At 45.8% G+C, this 19,297-nt stretch overlaps 1 pseudogene; it reads left to right on the top strand.

Annotated features, from left to right (window-relative positions):
- Window positions 1–16,836: 16,836 nt before the first annotated feature.
- Window positions 16,837–19,091, top strand: LOC147117068 (uncharacterized; annotated as a pseudogene).
- The last annotated feature ends 206 nt before the right edge of the window (window positions 19,092–19,297 follow it).

The following is a 19,297-nucleotide window of genomic DNA, read 5'->3' as shown; positions in this document are numbered from 1 at the left end:
TAGTCCGATCAATCAATCTCCAAAAGAAGTTGAAGTAGTAAAATCTCAAATGAGGTCATTAGTAAACGACTTGCTGAAAGCCCAGAAAAAGCTGGATGAAGAGGTACGCATGAAGAAGTCTCTTCAGGAAAGATGTCTGGACTTGGAACAAAAGCTGGCTAACGCCCAGCTGGGTATAGAGGAAATAGAAGACCCTCTCGCTGGCCTAGATCAGGACGACACCGAATATTACTATGTCCTGTCCTGCCCAACTTGTAACTTCGACTCCCACCATACAGAAATCATGGAGGAGCACCGAAAGTCTACGGAACATCGGGAGAAGGTGGCTCTACTACGGAAAAAGGAGGGAGAGAAGGAGGAACTGCGCATGCAGCTGGCAGCTGACAGTGGAGCCCAGAGAGTCTCCAAGAAGCAGAAAAGGAAAAGTCGAAACAGAAGATGACCCATCTGAACCATTATTACCTCTACCAGATCACACACGTGGTCCCTCCGAACGGAGCCAATTCAGTTCGGAAGTTCAAACTGTTAAATCCATGGAAGGACTATTGAATGAGTCACTCCAGCAACGTGAACCGACTCCACCACAGAGATTGAATCTGTGAACTGTTTTCCGCAGAGACTGAATCTGTGATCTGTTTTGACATGAAGTTATCTATGTATCTATGTTATTCTGTTATGTAAACCTGAAGTTATATATGTATATATGTTATTACGTTATGTTAAATGGGGAGATGACTGTAAAACTAGGAAGGGAGGAATGTTGTGTATGTAATATGTGTGCTACTTTGAACCTATGGACAGGACTGCACTACTTGTTGGGTGTAGTGACACGCAGTACCACTCCTGGCCATAGGGGTATAAATAGTACTGTGGGTACTGATCTCCCCTCAGTTCCCGCCTGTGGGCATGAAGTAAAGACCTACGTATAGTCCCTACCTCCAACCAGTAAAGACCTGTTTTATTGTTACTGATTAAGTCTCAGTATTAATTACTTGAACAACTCACAGATTTAACGCCTGGATAAATTTGGTGGAGCCATCCCCCTCCCCAGCTATTATCTCAGACTGAACCAGACTAACAAGAGTCTCCAGAATCCTTGTTCCTTGCTGCAGTCTGCATAATATCGCCGTGCAGGTCGGATTAGTACTTGCTGAAGCTGAAGGACATGATGCTGAAGAAGAAGGAGAAGGTCCACCATACCCACAGAAGGAGGAAGGTTCACCGTACCCACAGAAGGAGAAGGTTCACTGTACCCACAGAAGGAGGAGGGTTCACAAGGAGGAGAGGAGGTGGAACTGGAAAGCCATCAGCCTCCTGCCAGAGGTAGGAGGCAGCAACTTATAGCTGAGTGCCGACAGTAAATAAAAGTAGTGAATCTGAATACAATTTCCCTTCCCCAGACCAACCACCTCAAAAAGGCCTGTATTCCCAAAAGCTTCTTAATCTTGTCTCCATAGTACAGAAGTGACACTCTCACATATCACGAACATGTTGCAAACATACTCAGAAATGAACTCTGAAGTCTATGGGTGTGGATTTCCTTGGAGCTGCTTCTACTCTGCTGCTGGGGGTTCACAGGAAGAGTGGCAGGAACCCTCTTCTCACTAGTAAGCCATCCCAATTCCATCTTCCTTTCCTCCCCAAAGTTCTTGAACATGTTGTTGCCTTTTAACTCCGAGCCCATCTTTCTATGTTTGAATCTCTTCAATTAAGTTTCCGTCCCTGCCACAGCACTGAAATGGCCCTAACCAAAATCACAAATTGCATCCTCTGTTACTGTTACTGTGACGCCTCATCCCTCCTCGTCCTTTGCAACCTCTCTGGAGCCTTTGGCACAGCCGAACACACGATTCTCCTCCAAAACTTTTCCTCCATTGTCCAGCTCAATGGGACTGCTCTCATTTAGTTCCACTCTTCCCTATCCAATCATAACTAAACCATCTCCAGCAATGGCTTCTTTTCCCACCCCTGCACTGTTATCTCCAGAGTCCCCAAGGATCTGTCCTTGGCTCCCTCCTCTTCCCCGTCTATATGCTGCCTCTTGGCGACATCATCCAAAGATATGGGGTCAGCTTCATAGAAACATAGAAGATAGGAGCAGGAGTAGGCCATTCGGCCTTTCGAGCCTGCTCCGCCATTCAATGAGATCATGGCTGATCATCCAAATTCAGTATCCTGTCCATGCCTTCTCCCCATATCCCTTGATCCCTTTAGCCTTAAGAAATATATCCAACTCTTTCTTGAATATATTTAATGAACTGGCCTCCACTGCCCTCTGTGGCAGAGGATTCCACAGGTTCACCACTCTCTGGGTGAAGAAATTCCTCCTCATTTCAGTCCTAAATGGCTTACCCCTTATCCTTAGAATGTGACCCCTGGTTCTGGACTCCCCGGCCATCAGAAACATCCTTCCTGCATCTAGTCTGTCCAGGCCTGACAGAATTTTATAGGTTTCAATGAGATCCCCTCTCAATCTTCCAAACTCCAGTGACTATAAGTCCAATCAACACAATCTCTCCTCATATGTCATTCCTGCCATCCCAGGTATCAGCCTGGTGAATCTTCGCTGCACTCCTTCCATGGCAAGAACGTCCTTCCTCAGGTAAGGCGACAAAACGCGTCCAAAGATGTGCGGGTTAGGTTGATTGGCTATGATAAATTGACCCTTAGTGTTAGGGGGATTAAATACGTGGGGTTACGGGGATAGGGTGGGATATGTAGTGGTTACGGGGATCGGGTGGGATAATTGTCGGTGCAGGCTCGATGGGCCGAAATGGCCTTTATCTGCACTGTGGGGTTTCTGTGTGATTCTGTGTGAAAACTGTACGCAATATTCAAGGTGCGGTCTCACCAAGGCCCTGTACAACTTTAGCAAGACATCCTTGTTCCTGTACTCGAACCCTCTTGCTATGAAGGCCAACATACCATTTGCCTTCTTAACCGCCTGCTGCACCTGCATGCTTACCTTCAGCGACTGGTGCACAAGAACACCCAGGTCTCTTTGCACTTCCCCTTCTCCCAATCTATTGCCATTCAAATAATAATCTGCCTTCCTGTTTTTGCCACCAAAGTGGATAACCTCACATTTATCCACATTATAGTGCATTTGCCATGTTTTTGCCCAATCACCCAACCTGTCCAAATCGTACTGGAGTTTCATGACATCCTCCTCACAGCATACCCTCCCACCCAGCTTTGTGTCGTCTGCAAATTTGGAGATATTACATCCAATTCCCTCATCCAGATCATTAATATATATTGTGAACAGCTGGGGTCCTAGGGCCGTTCCTTGCGGTACCCCACTAGTCACTGCCTGCCACTCGGAAAATGACCCGTTTATTCCAACTCTTTGCTTTCTGTCTGCCAATCAGTTCTCTATCCAAGTCAATACCTTGCCCCCAATCCCATGTGCCTTAATTTTGCACGCTAATCTCTTATGCGGGACCTTATCGAAAGCCTTCTGAAAGTCCAAATACACCACATCCACTGGTTCTCCCTTATCTATTTTACCAGTTACATCCTCAAAAAATTCCAGTAGATTAGTCAAGCATGATTTACCTTTTGTAAATCCATGTTGACTTTGTCCGATCCTGTCACTGCTTTCCAAGTGCTCTGCTATTACATCTTTTATAATGGACTCTAGCGTTTTCCCCACTACCGATGTCAGGCTTACCGGTCTATAATTCCCCGCTTTTTCTCTACCACCCTTTTTGAATAGTGGGGTAACATTAGCTACCCTCCAATCCATGGGTACTGTTCCAGAGTCTATCGAGTTCTGGAAGATGACCAGCAATGCATCTACTATTTCTAGGGCCACTTCCTTAAGTACCCTGGGATGTAGATTATCAGGCCCTGGGGATTTATCGGCCTTCAGTCCCATCAATTTTCCTAACACCATTTCCCTACAAATACTGATTTCTTTCAGTTCCACCCTTTCATCAGACCCTATGTTCCCCTGCATCTCTGGGAGGTTATTTGTGTCCTCCTTTGTGAAGACAAAACCAAAATATGTATTTAGTTGGTCAGCTATTTCTTTGTTCCCCATTATAAATTCCCCTGATTCTGACTGCAAGGGACCTACGCTTGACTTCACCAATCTTTTTCTCTTCACATATCTTTCAAAGCTTTTATAGTCAGTTTTTATGTTCCTTGCAAGCTTACTCTCATATTCTATTTTCCCTTTCTTAGTTAATCCCTTTGTCCTCCTTTGTTGAATCCTAAACTGCTCCCAATCCTCAGGATTATTGCTTTTTCTGGCCAATTTATATGTCCTCTGCTTGGATCTTATGCTATCCCTAATTTCCCTTGTCAGCCACGGTTGAGTCACCTTTTTTGTTTTATTTTTATGCCAAACTGGGATGAACAAATTCTGTAGCTCATCCATTCGGTCTTTGAATGTTTGCCATTGCCTATCCACCATCAACCCTTTGAGTGCCATTCCCCAATCAATCCTACCCAACTCGTGCCTCAGACCATCGTAGTTTCCTTTATTTAAATTGAGGACCCTAGTCTCCGAGTCAACTACTTCATTCTCCATCTTAATGAAGAATTCGATCATATTATGATCGCTCCGACCCAAGGGGCCTCGTACAACAAGATTGCTAATTAATCCTTTCTCGTTACATAATACCCAGTCTTCCATATGTAAACTGACAACACTCAGCTCTACCTCTCCACCACCTCTTTCAACGATCACCACTGTCTCTGTGTTGTCCGACTGCCAGTCTTGCATGAGCTACAATTTACACTAGTTAAACGTTCGGAAGGGGAAGGCCAAAGCCATTGTGTTCATTACCATTACAAACTCTGTACTCTCATCATTGATCCCATCCCCCTCCCCAGCTATTATCTAAGGCTGAACCAGACTGTTCTCATTCTTGGCTTCCTATTTGACTCTGAACTGAGCTTCTGACACCAAATACTGTGCATCGCAAAGACTGCCTACTTCCACCTCTGTAATATCGTCCATCTCCACCCCTGCCTCAGCTCATCGACCGCTGAAACCCTCATCCACACCTTTGTCTTCAGACTCAAATATTCCAATGCTCTCCTGGCCAACGTCCCATTCTCTACTCACCATAAACATCAACTCATCCAAATTCTGCTGCATGTATCCTACCCCACATCAAGTCCTGCTCATAGATCACCCCTCTCCCGCTGACCAACATTGGCTCCTGATTACTCAATGCCTCTAATTTTAAATTCCAATCTCGTGATTAAATGCTTCCATGGCTTCGTCTCTCCCTATCTCTGTAACTTCATCCAGCCCTACAACCAACCACCCCGCCCTCCACCCCCCTCCCTCATCCCCCCGCTCCCTCCCCCCCCACCCCCCCGCCCCCACCCCCACTCATCCCCCCACCCACCTCCCACCCCCACCCCACCCGCACCGCCCTCCACCCCCCTCCCTCAGCCCCCCCACCCCCACCCCTGCTCTTACCCCCCTCCCTCATCCCCCCACCCACCCCCCCCTCCCCCGCCAATCTTTCCATTCTTCTGACTCTGGCCTTTTGTGTATCAACCCCCTCCCTTCGCAACCACCAGTGGGGGCCATGCCTTCAGCCGTCTAGGCCTTATGCTCTGGAATTCACTCCCTAAACCCCATGACCACTCCATCGCTCTTTCTTCCTTTAAGGCCCTCCTTAAAACCCACCTAATATCGCCTTCTTTGTCTGCTTACGTCTCTATAAAGCGTCTTGGAACATTTTCCTTTGTTAAAGACGCTTTATAAATGCTAGTTGTTGTTGATGTTGCACACAAGGTCTCTGCTGCACTTCCAGTGAAGTTACGATGGCAGAGCGGGAGCAGCTCCAAAGTAATTCTTGGCGTATGGGTTCAAACGACATTTACTTGTCACAACAAAATTCATCAAAATCTTCCAACAATTCACAAACTCTCACCAGGTCTACCCTACTCGCTCTAGCTCTGAATCAAGTACTTTTATGAGGTGCTTCCTGAGTAGTGTGAGGCTGTGAGATAGGTGGACAGAAAGATTCCTCTGGAGCTGTCAAGGATTGAGGTAACTCTCGGCTCGGTGAAACTGAGGGGCCAGTTTCCTGATGCTATTCCCTTGCATTGTCAAGGGAAGCCGGGCCTAGGTCTGAAGCTGCCTCAGGTGTTGGCGTTGGAGGGAGCCTTAAAGAAGTAGGAGCATTGACAGACAGCATGAAAGTCATGAAAGACTTCAAAATCTGTTACCACTCCTTGCAGCTCCTTGGTGCAGGGCATGCGTTCAGATGTCCCACTGATCTGCATCAGATCAAAAAGTCTCTGAAGCCTTATGAAAGTGTTATGCTTGGGCTGCTCCTCAAAGCATCTATTGAAGCAGTGGTAGCTGCTACTCCAGAAGCCACCAATGTCCTTAGAACCTCATCCTGGTGCCTTAATGTTGCAGAAATCTTCTGAACTGTCACTTTCTCCAGGATGTTCTGCATGTTATGAGAAACTTCCTGCAATGACTGCTGGGAGTGTACCACAGACCCCCAAACAGTGAGAGGGAGATAGAAGAACAAATATGTAGACAAATTTCTGAGAAGTGCAAAAACTATAGGGCAGTAATAGTAGAGGATTTCAACTACCCCAATATTAACTGGGATAAAATTAGTGTGAAGTGTATAGAAGGTGCGGAATTCCTAAAATGCATCCAGGAGAACTTTTTTAGCCAGTGTATAGCAAGCCCAACAAGGGAGGGGGCGGTTCTGGACTTAGTTTTAGGGAATGAAGCTGGGCAGGTAGAAGGTGTATCAGTGGGGGAGCATTTTGGTGCTAGTGACCATAATTCTGTTAGATTTAAGGTAGTTATGGAAAAGGACAAGGATAGACCAGGAATAAAAATTCTAAATTGGCGAAAAGCAAATTTTGCTCAGCTCAGAGGGGATTTAGCCATAGTGGACTGGAAACAGCTACTTGAAGGTAAATCAGTGTCAGAGTAGTGGGAGGCATTCAAGGAGGAGATCTGAAGGGTTCAGACCAAACATATGCCCTTAAAGATAAAAGGTGGGACTAACAAATCTAGAGCCCCCTGGATGTCTAGAGACATACAGGGTAGGATAAAGAAAAAAAGGGAGGCGTGTGACAGATACCAAGGACTAAATACTCCAGAATCTTTAGAGGAGCTCAGAAAGTGCCGGGGTGCAAATGAAAATGGTATTAAGAAAGCAAAGACAGAGTATGAAAAATTATTGGCAAGTAAAATCAAGGAAAACCCAAAGGTGTTTTATAAATATATTAAGAGTAAGAGGATAACTAAAGAAAGGGTAGGGCCTATTAGAGGTCATGAGGGTAATCTGTGTGTGAAGGCGGGAGACATCAGTAGGGTTTTTAATGAATACTTTGCGTCTGTTTTCACAAAGGAGAGGGGCGAAACAGACATTACTATCGGGGGGGAGGAGTGTGAAATATTAGATGAAATAAACATAGTGAGAGAGGAAGTATTTAGGGGTTTAGCAGCTTTAAAAGTGGATAAATCCCCAGGCCCGGATGAAATGTATCCCAGGCTGTTAAGCGAAGCAAAAGAGGAAATAGCAGAGGCCCTGACCATCATTTTTCAATCCTCTCTAGCTTCAGGTGTGGTGCCAGAGGACTGGAGGACTGCTAATGTGATACCCTTGTTTAAAAAGGGAGAAAAGGATAGACAGAGTAATTACAGGCCAGTCAGCCTTACCTCGGTGGTGGGAACATTATTGGACAGAATTCTGAAGGACAGGATAAACCTTCATTTAGAAAGACATGGATTAATCAAGGATAGTCAGCACGGATTTGTTAAGGGAAGGTCGTTTCTGACAAACTTGATTGAATTTTTTGAGGAGGTAACAAGGAGGGTAGATGAGGGTGGTGTGTTGGATGTAGTGTATATGGACTTTAGCAAGGCTTTTGATAAGGCTCCACATGGCAGACTGGTCATGAAGTTAAAAGCCCATGGGATCCAGGGCAAAATGTCAAGTTGGATTCAAAACTGGGTCGGAAACAGGAAGCAGAGGGTAATGGTTGATGGGTGTTTTTGTGACTGGAAGGCTGTTTCCAGTGGGGTTCCGCAGGGCTCAGTACCAGGTCCCTTGATTTTTGTGGCATATATCAATGATCTAGACTTGAATATAGGGGGTATGATTAAGAAGTTTGCAGATGATACTAAAATCGGCTGTGTAGTTGATGTAGTGTATGTATCCGTCTACCTTTAAGAAAACCATTGTATGTAACCGTTCACCTTTAAGAGAACTATTTTAGGTGTGGCACTACTTTGTTGGCTTCTGTATACTGTAATACCGACGGTGACCACACCGGTATATAAGTGCTGTGTCAGGATTTATTTGCAGATTCGCCCTGACCTTCGAATAGTAAAGTCCTGTTTTAAGTTACTCTGGTAGTCTGTGTATTAATTAACTAAACAACTCACAGACTTTACAGTGGCGACGAGTCCGATCGTACCCTGCGGCAACAATACTTCCGAAGCAGTTAACGAGCGTCGAGAAGAGGCAACCGCCCTCGTCATTCTGCTGGGAGAAAACTCGAGTCTGCAGAGCTGGAAAGGAGGAAGAATTCAGAGACAAAGACTTCCATCAGCAACAGGCACTGACTGTCCCTTCTGCCACAATGAGGAGTGAGCCGATCAGCACGAGAAGCAAGCCGGCCACGGTGACTGTGAGTAAGGGAAAAGTAAAAAGAATAACCGGAGGATAAGGGCGGTGCACTCGACCACGGTCGAGGGGGAAAGGAGCCGGACAGAAGTCGGGCCCAGAGGTGCTGAGACTGGGGCAGCGTGGAGCAAGGAAGCCGCGGTACAGACAGGCTGGGGACGCAACGGCGTCGTGAGACAGCTAGACCATGACCGGCGAAAAAGGCCGGGCAGCGACCGAAGCCACGAAGCGCTGCGACCGGGAGCGTAGGCTCGGGAAGATAAACTCAGCCGCAGCCGGGGAGGGAAGCACCGGACTGCAAGAGGGCTGGGAGGCGCGATTGGGAGCCGAGTGAGCGGGAGAGGCAGAGCCGACCAAGGGGGAACTGAGCGAGAGCCAGTCCAGCGGCTGAAACTGTTCTCCGTCAACGGGGTGTACCCAGCGCTGGTAGAGCCGAGCGAGCGGGAGAGAGACAGAGCCCGAGCAAGGGGAACCGAGCGAGAGCCAGCCCAGCGGCTGAAACTGTTCGCCGTCAACGGGGTGTACCCAGCGCCGGTTGCCCTGCCGAGAAAAGGGAAAGCCCTGAAGCTGACGCGCAGGCTGTGAACCTGAAAGCCAGCGGCTGTCGCCCGTGGGGAAAGTGTACCCTTCCCGCAAGGGAAGAAACGCGGGAAGCCGCCATTAGGCGGGGAAGAAGACAGAAGTGGGAAACCGCCATTGAAGTGGGCGGGGAGAGAAGATAAGCGCGGGAAACCGCCATTTTCGTGGGAACCGCCATCTTGGAAAAAATAAAAAATAAAAGAAAATTTAAAGAAATAATTCGTGGTGTTATCAGGAAGAGAGGAAGATGCCTAAGCGTGGTAACATCAACGACTTTAATTCCGAGGTAGAAGACTGGGCCACATATGTGGAACGCATTGAGATCTATTGTGAGGCCAATAAAATAGAAGAAGATGACAAAGCTATAACCTTGCTAAACTCGATGGGCGCGAAGACATACGGGCTCTTGAAGCATCTACTAGCACCAGCTAAACCGACGGATCAGACTTTCGATGATATTGTGACTGTTCTGAAGGATCACTTGAACCCCACACCGTTGATGTTGGCGGAACGATTCAAATTCTATGCGAGAACGCAAAGGAAAGACGAAAGCAACGCAGAATACTTGGTCGAACTGCGTAAACTAGCGAAACACTGCCAGTTTGGAGGGAATCTGACAGAGGCATTGCGAGACAAGTTCGTGTGCGGGTTGTCAAAGGAAGGAACGCAAAAGCGACTACTCGAAGAGAACGACCTTACACTTGACAGGGCTGTCCTTATTGCAGCATCGCACGAAGCCGCAGCGAAGGGAACTGCGGAAATGCAGCAAAGGCAGCGGCACTCAGTGTGGATCAAATTACCTTGAGTACAACAAAATGCTATCGTTGTGGGAAGACAACACACGACCAGAACCAATGCTGGTTTAAGAACCAGGAATGTAGGAAATGTGGCAAACTGGGTCACATAGCTAAGGTATGCCGGTCAGGGAAGAAGACCAACAACCAAAGGAAGCCATCACAGGAAAAGTACAACAAGGTACACAATGTGGCTGAGAAGAGTTCAGATGAACAGAATTCGGACTCAGACCCAAACGGCCAGGAGCTGGGCAGTCTGAGAATTCACAATGTGAGTAAGGAAGCTGACCTACAAACTATCTGGGTCATGCTAAAAATAGCTGGAGTCCAAGTGAAAATGGAGTTGGACACTGGATCAGCTCTATCAGTCATAAATCGAAGGGATTACCACCGGCTATTCTCACATATACCCTTAAGAGATACCAAGTTTGTATTGCAGACATACACGGGGCATAAAGTATACCCCATGAGGAAGATAAGAGTCAAGGTGAGAGATGGGGGTAAAGAACACCCAAGAATGAACTTATACGTACTACCTGAGGGAGGACCACCACTTCTGGGACGGGAGTGGATCAAGAAAATAGACATGGAATGGCACTATCTAAAAGCCATAACGAGTGAGGACTCGGTGCAGACAATCAGCTCAGATTCTGAAACGGATGACGATAAGACCAACCCAAATATGAAAGACAAGGCTAAAATGGACTTGCCGACTAAGGTTGGAAGAACGAAGGCATGCATAAAGGCTTATGCTCCAGAGAAGAACAAAGTTTCAGAACAGAACTCCACCGAACAACGACAACATAGTTTGACAGAGAATTCTGAGTCTGTTCAGTTTACGGACATATCCATGACTGACGAACACCGAGCTCGGACTCAACTTTATTTCAAATTACGACAGCAAGTAGAACAAGTGAGTTACCGTCTCGAACAAGAGATGAAAACAATGAAAAAGTTCTATGACACCGAATGGGAGAATCTGGAAAGACAACAGAAGCAGCTAGCTCAAGCAGAGAGCGACCATAGAGCCATTGTGACCAATTACCGATCACATCTCCCTTATGCTGTTCAGGAGTTAGAATATTTGCAGGAAGGAGCAAATGAAGAGGAATCTTCAGGAAGCCAGGATTTTATTCCCGTTCTTCTCTACGACTCCTTACAAGCAGAGTTTGAGAAGTTGAAGGAACAGTATGAACAGGCCCAGGCTACAATCCTGGAGGGGATTAACTCGGCAACCTCCGAAAAGCTAGTTTCAGTAGAAGCATATGAGCAACTAAAGGTTGAACATGAGCAAGAAGTCCAAAGGCTGCAGGAAATTCTTGATGAGCTCAAGGCCAAGACAGACTCATCGGTAGAAGTTCCATCCATAGATGAGATATTAGAGGTGAAAGACATGGCAGAACATGAAAGACAAGATGTCCAAGAACTCATAAAAATATTGAAGGAAACCCAAGACAAATATGAGGCGGCAATGACCGAGGTTCAACAACTTGAAGAACAGATTCAACTGGGAATCCTTTCAGTGGAAGAAAAGGAAACTGTAAGAAACACAGAGACTGTAAGAATGGCCCCTGAACATGAGCTAGAGAGCATCAAGGCGCAACTTCTCCGAGCGCTGAAAGCCAAAGTACAAGAGGAAAAGAAGGTGAAAGCATTGGAGGAAAAGGTGGATGAAATGGAGAAGACTCTGATCCACAGTGTTCCCGTGGAAGAGTTAACGGTCAGCCAACTCCTTCATATGCTGAGGGACAAGACTCTGCAATGGGAACAATCTGAACACGAGCTTCAATCTTCAAAGGGAAGGAGTTCGGAGCTCTCAAAAGTTATGGAAATAGCTGAGGTTGCAACACAGATTTTACTGGGATGCCAAAAGTACGCTGAATCACATCTATGTGAACAACAGAATGTTGAAACAGCTGCTCCAGTAGAAGGATCGAATAGCCCGATCAATCAATCCCCGATGGAAGGGGAAGTATTGAAATCACAAATGAGGTCATTAGTGAAGGATTTGCAGGAAACCCAGGAAGAGCGGGATGAATATGAACGCATGAAGAAGTCTCTTCAGGGAAGATGTCTAGGGAGGGAACAACAGTCGGCTAACGTCCAGTTGGGTAAGGAAGAAGTAGCAGGCCCTCTCGCTAGACTAGTTCAGGACGACACCGAATATTACCATGACCTGTTGAGTGACACGGAATATTACGAGGACTTGGTCTGCCCAGCTTGTGATGAAAACTCCCAAAGTGCAGAAATCAGGATGAAGCACTTAAAGTCTAAGGAACATAGGGAGATGGTGGCGCTACAGCTGGCAGCTGATAAGGGAGCCCCGAGAGTCTCCAAGAAGCAGAAAAGAAAAAGACGAAGCAGAAGGTGATAACCATCTAAATCATTATCACTTCTACCAGATCATGTACGTGGGCCCTACGAAGGGAGCCAAATCAGTTGGCAAGTAGGAAAAATTACCAAGGCAGTCCAGCTGTTTGTAAAAGTCAGCACTGCTGGTTCAGCAGGACGGAAGTTCAAGCTGTTAAGTCAAGGGAAAGACTATTGGATGAGTCACGCTAGCAATGTGAACCGGCTACACCACAGAGATGTTGTTCGGACCGAGTCAAGACCAGAGACTGAATCTGTGAACTGTTCCCGCAGAGACTGACTCTGTAAACTGTTTCCCGCATAGATTATACCTGTGAATTGTTTTACATGAAGTTGAATATATGTTATGTTTAATGGGGGACTAAGTATGTTGTAAGCTAAAAAGGGAGGATTGTAGTGTATGTATCCGTCTACCTTTAAGAAAACCATTGTATGTAACCGTTCACCTTTAAGAGAACTATTTTAGGTGTGGCACTACTTTGTTGGCTTCTGTATACTGTAATACCGACGGTGACCACACCGGTATATAAGTGCTGTGTCAGGATTTATTTGGCAGATTCGCCCTGACCTTCGAATAGTAAAGTCCTGTTTTAAGTTACTCTGGTAGTCTGTGTATTAATTAACTAAACAACTCACAGACTTTACAGTTGATACTGAAGAAGGAAGCTGTGGACCACAGGAAGATATCAATAAATTGGTCAGGTGGGCAGAACAGTAGCAAATGGAATTCAATCCAGAGAAGTGTGAGTTAATGCCTTTGGGGAGGGCTAACAAGGAAAGGGAATACACATTAAATGGCGGGACACTGAGTAGTGTAGAGGAAAAAGGGACCTTGGAGTGCATGTCCACAGATCCCTGAAGGTATCAGGCCAAGTAGATAAGGTGGTTAAGAAGGCATATGGAATGTTTGCCTTTATTAGCCGTGGCATAGAATACAAGAGCAGGGGGGTTATGCTTCAACTGTATAAAACACTAGTTAGGCCTCAGCTAGCGTACTGTGTGCAGTTCTGGTCACCACATTACAGGAAAGATGTGATTGCACTAGAGAGGGTACAGAGGAGATTTACAAGGATGTTGCCGGGAGTAGAGAATCTTAGCTATGAGGAAAGGCTGGATAGGCTGGGTCTGTTTTCCTTGGAACAGAGGAGGCTGAGGGGAGACCTTATTGAGGTGTATAAAATTATGAGGGGCATAGATAAAGTGGATAGAAAGGACCTATTTCCCTTAGCAGAGGGGTCAAAAACCAGGGGACACAGATTTAAAGTAATTGGGGGAAGGTCTAGAGGGGATTTGAGGGGAAATTTCTTCACCCAGAGGGTTGTGGGGTGTGGAACTCACTGCCTGAAAGGGTGGTAGAGGTAGGAACCCTAACCACATTTAAAAAGTACTTGGATGTGCACTTGGGATGCTCTAACCTGCAGGACTATGGACCAAGAGCTGGGAAGTGGGATCAGGCTGGATAGCTTTGTTGGCCAGCGTGGACACGCTGGGCCGAAATGGCCTCCTTCTGTGTAGTAACTTTCTGTGATTCTATGATTCTATGATTTGCAGATGTGTGTAGTGGACCTCTCCCACTTCTCCATCATTTCAATCATATGTATGGAAATCATCTTCACTGCCTGCACATGAGATCTGTCTTCCCCAATCACTGTGTTTTGAAGACCGGGCCGCTGAGATCTGTGTCCCTAGGCTGCTTAGCTAAGAGAGGCTGTTTCTTCATCCTCTGTGGAGGAACAGCACACTCATCCTCTTCCACTCCCAGGCCCTCATGTTGACTAGTGTACAGTGCCTCACCTAGTGAAAACTCTTCTGACTCACAAAGTACTTCCTCCCAAGTGGATATATCTAGGCTGGTGCTGGGCCAGGTAAGTTGCAATAATGGAGTTGGTGAGGATAGGGCAAAAATTATGGTCCTTGATGTGCTCAGCTGTCCCTCTGAGCAACTGGCCTTTTCCTCCAAGTCATAACCCTAGAATTAAAAAAAAACACCAAGCTTGTTTAGGTGTGCAAAGAATTACACTAGCCCAGATTTTGCTGTAATACTAATGGCAAGGCTATCCACGCCCACCATTATTACAGCGTAAATCTGACAGCAACTTCTGGCATCCGCACATGCGCAGTTAAACATGGAAATTCAGAAGCTGCTGTCAGAGATACCCTGCTCCTCCACAGGGTACACTGTTGTAATCCTCACCAATAGACTCGGCACCAAATTGCTGTAATGGCGTGAACTTGGGGTACTTACCCATTAGTTCCGCACGAAGGATGGCTGAAAAAGTTAGGTTTTGTGCACTTAGGAGTAAGTGAGCTTTTAATGGTGTTAATAAGTGATAATTATTGTTGAACAACCTCTCTGGTCCTGATTAATTAATTTTCCAAGTGTGGAGTTTCATTCCCTCAGAAGAAAATTAATGTTGCAGTTTTTTTTAAAACATTTTTTATTTATTTTACTTTTTCTGTTTGTCTCTTTTTCTCTCTCTCTTCCTTAATCCCAACAGTATTTCCTAATTTTTTTCACTTTCTGTACATCATTTAAATCTAATTTATGTTTTCTGCTTTATACTTCCTTGTTTGGACTCTGCGTGTCTCAGTGAGGATTCTTCAATCTGATTGGTCGAAGAGCCTCGCTATCTCTTGCCCTGTCCACAGATGCCACAGATCCCCTGGGGATGACGCTGAGCTGAAACAGATGCCCCATGACAGAAAGTCTCCGCTCTAAAGCCCGTCAAAACTTTGTGGGCGCTTTGTGGACACCTGTCAGTGAGAGGAATGGCGAGCGCCATTCCTTTGCTGCTGACAGGAAAATCTGTGCCATGATCCTTGACGATATAACAGTTGAAAGCATGGCCATTGCTATTCTTAGATGATTCACATGAAACTGAAATAAACTGTGCTCCCCCTTGCCCTGCCTTTATTAACCTGATGTTGGCACCCTCCTACTTCTTAATCTCCTATGAGCCTATTTTGCCTATGAGCTACAAGACTTTCTCCTCTTGTGCACTCAAAGTTTTCAAGATTGGTTCTCCTTTGCTAATTGCTGCTCTTGGCACTGATTAGGCGCTACCATTTCTTTTGCAAAAAGGCAATGCAGTGTTGGAGGAATCTGATTGTTACTCACACCTCTATTCACCCATCGAAACAGTGATTATAATACCTGTAGGTGCTGGCTCCCTTTAAACCCCTCTCCTTCAAGAGTGGCACTCTCATGGTAGGCAATGTGAGTTCAGGTAAAGGAATAGAGTTAACAAGATGCAGTATTGATGGCAGAGGTTCTCTATGAATCGTGCAGGTTTTCCTTCACCCAGTTAATGACATTACGAGTGAATGGCAGGTCTGAGGGAGGGTCATGCCTATTTGTTACAGGCTGTGCATGAGAAAGAGTGCCTTCACTTACCTTGACCAAGGTCAATAAGGCTCTTCTTGCACTATGCAGCAATTCTTGGGGTGGTGGAGGTTGCACTGACTGCTTCAGAAATCTCCCTTCTTGGCCCTTCACCTTGATTTCAGAATAATCATTTTTAAAATCTGTACCATTATCTGGCCCGCATCTTAGACCTTCATCAGCTGTAGTGAAGCTGAAGAGCTAAGCTGGTGAATTAAAATAATAGTGACACCTTAGCAATAAAGTAAGCATGAAAAACGCTGAAATTGGATCGTGGTGGAAAGTAAATAAATGAAATGGAGAACAGTTAACCAATCAATATATTTAAAACAGGAGAATCAGGTTTCCAACTCCTCAAATCGCATAGAAAAACACTTGACGTAGACAATTGAAAAACAGGAGAGATAGCTAACCTTGTACACCAGGCATCCTAAGGACCTGGGGTGGGAGGAGAATGCCCTGTGTTCACTATGTGTAGTGAAATCAGAAATGCATTCTTTATATTGAAGTTTATGACTGCACGACAAATAGCAAACTAAGGAAATCTCTACTACTGAATAAAACAAGCTGCAAACCGACAGATCGGCAACTAATAAGTGCAGAATAGTGCATAACATATTGAAATGATTCAGGACATTGTAAATTAATAGTACATCAGAAAAAAGATTTAAGATCCTAGCCACAACAAAAGCAAGAAACTAAAATCTAAATCCAACTACCGCAAAGTACAAACAAAGCCTTGAGTTGAGCAACAATAATACTTTGTTTACATTATAAGTTGTACATCAATATGAGGTCAGAGCATTAACTATACAGGCAGCAAATTAGACGGACTGTAATACTGGTATAAACTTTAACCTGCCCATGTCGTCTAAACAGTATACGTCATCCTACCACAAGTTACCTATTTGACCTCAGACTGGAGTGGAAATTGTTTGGTGAGAGCTTGGCTTATTACATTAACATTATTACTGTGGGACAGCACTCTGTGTGATGTGAATAAAGCTGTGGTGATTCGTGTCATGATGTAAAATTCCGTGTTTATATTGTAGAACTGTTTCTCCTTGAACAACTGGCAATGATAGAGAAAGAAGAGGTATTGAGGAAACAGCTGTACCAGAGGCAATAGGGAAACAATTGTACTAAAGGCAACGGGGCAACATTTATACCAGAGACAATGGGGAAACAACTGTACCAGAAGCAATGAGGCAAAAACTGTACCAAAAGGAATGGGGAAACAACTGTACAGCCACTCCTTTCCCATCACACTGTATTTAGTCACAGTCCCTCTCCTCCCTCCTCCAGCATTCAGAGCTGTATTATGTTCTTATGAAAAATATAAGAAATAGGAGCAGGAGTAGGCCATTCGGCCCTTCGAGCCTGCTCCGCCATTCAATGAGATCATGGCTGATCTTCTGCCTCAACTCCATTCACCGGCCCTATCGCCATATCCCTTGATGCCCTTACTAATCAGAAATCTATCGACTTCTGCCTTGAATATACCCAATGACTGAGCCTCCACATCCCTCTGGGGTAGAGAATGCCAAAGATTCACCACCCTCTGTGTGAAGAAATTTCTTCTCATCTCAGTCCTGAATGGCCTACCCTTTATCCTGAGGCTGTGGCCCCTGGTTCTAGACTCCCCAGCCAAGGGAAACATTCTCCCAGCATCCACCCTATCAAGCCCTGTAATAATTTTGTATGCTTCAATGAGATCCCCTCTCATTCTTCTGAATTCAAGAGAATACAGGCCTAGTTTACTCAATCTCTTCTCATACGACAGTCCCGCCATCCCGGGAATCAATCTCGTGAAACTTTGTTGCACTCCCTCAAGTATATCCTTCCTTAGGTAAGGAGACCAAAATTGTACACAAAACTCCAGGTGTGGTCTCACCAAGGCCCTATATAATTGGAGTAAGACTTCTTTACTCCTGTACTCAAATGCTTTTGTAATGAAGGCCAGCATACCATTTGCCTTCCTAATGGTTTGCTGCACCTGCACATTCACTTTCAGTGACTCATGTACAAGGACACCCAGGTCCCTTTGAGCATCTGCTTTCCCCAATCTTTCACCATTTAGGAAATACTCTGCCTTTCTGTTTTTTCTACCAAAGTGGATAACTTCATATTTATCCACATTATATTCCATCTGCCATGTTCTCGCCCACTCACTGAGCCTGTCGAGATCCCCCTGAAGCATCTTTCACCACCACAAGGGGATATTGTACATCTTGCTGCGTCTCCCTCCTAGCTTCTCCACTACATGCAGAAGCCCCACACATTTGCTCTTGCCTTTTCAATAGCCACTCATAACTCTCTCCTGCTCCTTCTGCAGGAGTAGACAGCACACAACATGAGGGAGAGAAATAAGACCGGTGGAAGAACAGCCTTGGTCATAGCCCTCACCCAGACGGAGCAGAATGCACTTGAAATAAGTGGCACAGCAATGGTTCACAGCATTATAGATGGCGAAGCTGGTGGCTCCTCTGAGCAGGGTGACTGCTCAACCCCTTCATGAACCACAAGCAATTGCACATTCAGCCAACTTCAACCAGTGTGATCAAGCTTTGCATGTGTGAATGTCCAGTCGCTCAATTACCATCCTAGCTCTAAAACAGATTATCTGGTCATTATCACATTGCTGTTTGTGGGAGCTTGCTGTGTGCAAATTAGCTGCTGCATTTCCTACATTACAACAGTGACTACATTTCAAAAAGTACTTCATTGGCTGTAAAGCACTTTGGGATGTCTGGTGGTCATGAAAGGTGCTGTCTTTCTTTTTTTCTTTGTTCTTGTTCCTCTCTTCTTTCCTCTAGGTCCCTCTGAGCAGCAAGAACCTGCTTAGCAACCTGCTGAAGAAGACACCTTGGAGGATGACATCGCTCCTGAGGAACCACCGTAATGTGATACATCCCTCCTAGGCACCAGTGCAGAGATTACACCCCGGGTGGGAGAAATAGCGAGTTAAAGGGGCTGCACCTGGTGAAACACACAGCACAAGTAAGCAGGAGCATGTACTGGTGACAGGGACAACTCAGGAGAGGATTCGTCAGAGGGCAAAGTACTCTCCCAGCTCTGCTGAGCGGGACAGAGATGCGAACCTTCAGGGCCCAGCCATCAAAAGAAAAATGCCTGAGGCACAGCAGATTATATGAGGCATTGGAAGGCTTGCCAAAAACTTTGAGCACCATGTTGGCGAGCATAGAGGAGTCCACATCTAGCCTGTGTGGAGTTCTGTCGCATGGCATCTCCTCTCTGCAACCTACCTTGGAGAGTGTGGCCACTTCCAGGGACACTGCAACCAGGCCCTCCCAACAGGAGTCGGTGTCATAGAGTCATAGAGTCATAGAGTTATACAGCAAGGATAGAGGCCCTTCGGCCCATCGTGTCCGCGCCGGCCATCAAGCCCTGTCTGATCTAATCCCATATTCCAGCATTTGGTCCGTAGCCTTGTATGCTATGGCATTTCAAGTGCTCATCCAAATGCTTCTTAAATGTTGTGAGGGTTCCTGCCTCCACAACCCTTTCAGGCAGTGAGT

Source organism: Somniosus microcephalus, chromosome 5, assembly GCF_052327205.1.
Source record: "Somniosus microcephalus isolate GS21.2 chromosome 5, FLI_Smic_1.0, whole genome shotgun sequence".
NCBI classification, from domain to species: Eukaryota; Metazoa; Chordata; class Chondrichthyes; order Squaliformes; family Somniosidae; genus Somniosus; species Somniosus microcephalus.
Note: the sequence above shows the minus strand (reverse complement) of the source record. Positions and strands in the feature narration are given on the sequence as shown.